Source organism: Sinocyclocheilus rhinocerous, unplaced genomic scaffold (assembly GCF_001515625.1).
Source record: "Sinocyclocheilus rhinocerous isolate Xijiao unplaced genomic scaffold, SAMN03320098_v1.1 scaffold2240, whole genome shotgun sequence".
NCBI classification, from domain to species: Eukaryota; Metazoa; Chordata; class Actinopteri; order Cypriniformes; family Cyprinidae; genus Sinocyclocheilus; species Sinocyclocheilus rhinocerous.
Window position 1 is genome coordinate 229,495 of NW_015630383.1, and position 1,667 is coordinate 231,161.

A 1,667-nucleotide genomic window follows, 5' to 3' on the forward strand; every position below is an offset into this window, starting at 1 on the left:
ATTTCTGAATGTAGCCTAATAATAAAATGCGACGTGAGCCTACGTGACTTGTTTTTTTTTTTTCTCTCAAAACGCAATTTTATACGAGTAGTATTTATTTTAACAATTCAGCAAACATTTTTTAAATATCTTAAAAATACTTAAATGTCTTTAAAACGTTAACAGATTTATTTTTTCTTTTGTTTAGTAGTTGGCCAAAATCTATAAAAGATGATGCTGTATTGGCTGTGACTAAGCACAACTGTTTAAGATACCAGATTTCTTCCTCTTTTTTTATTATTTGAGTAAAGAAAACACTGTACTTTATTATTATTATTATTATTATTATTATTATTATAGGCAAAGAAAAAAGTAAAAAAAAAATAACGCTATTATCCGGTATTTTTTCTAGGCAAACCGGTTTCGGAACGATAATAATACAGAGGAACGCAGGAACAGAAACGTTAAAATATCGATTTTTTTTTTTCGTTTTCAAGCCCTGAGTTTGGGTAACACCTTAGTATAGGGACCAATTCTCACTATTAACTAGTTGCTTATTATCATGCATATTATTAACATATGTGACCCTGGACCACAAAACCAGTCAAAAGTAGAACAGGTATATTTGTAGCAATAGCCAACAATACATTGTATGGGTCAAAATTATCAACGAAAATTTGAAATGGCCATTAACCGGTTAATAACGCAATTTTATCGTTCCATTTAATATTTGAAATTTGCTGTCAACCAATCACGAATTCAAGTAGTACGGCCTATGCAAATGTGACGATGACGCATCCAGCGAGTGAAATGCCTCAGCTGTGCACTCATCATAGGTAAGTTAGAGTTTATCTGAGGATAGTGTAAGATGGATTCAACAGATCACACGCACCTGCAGCGCTTTTGTCAATGGAGAAAACAGAATAAAACTATAGGTTTACATAAAAGGAATAGCCTATATTGCCCTATACACTAAATATATTTCACTTAAATCATTGACAGATTAACAAGACAAAAGTAAAAAACGTATATATATATATATATATATATATATATATATATATACAGTATATGGTGCTTATAATAACAGTTGAAGGTAACTCTGTCTACCGCCACAGTAACACAAGAAAACACGGTAACACCTTAGTATAGGGACCAATTCTCACTATTAACTAGTTGCTTATTATCATGCATATTATTAACATATGTGACCCTGGACCACAAAACCAGTCAAAAGTAGAACAGGTATATTTGTAGCAATAGCCAACAATACATTGTATGGGTCAAAATTATCGGTTCCCTTTCAGTCGGTCACTCTGAGTCACGTCGGTGACCGACGAATTGGGATATCACTTCGATAGACCAATCCACTTCGAGTGTAAACTAAACGAGCGAATGCACGTTGGCACCAGATAGGGGCGCAGGCGGCTCGCACAGGGCACTGGAAGGGGCAGCACCAATAGCGCTTTGGTAGGGATCCCAATTCGTCGGTCACCGACATGACTCGGAGTGACCGACTGAAAGGGACGTGTCCCGTCGCCACGGTTGCTGTACCACCCCTGAGCGGCCGGGTCGCCGGCTCGGCTCCTCAGCGAAAACATGGTATGCATTGCACCTACTGCCTTATTATACTCACGCTGTGATCAGCGGCAGCTGGATGCAATAATTGCATGCCAATGTGCATTGGC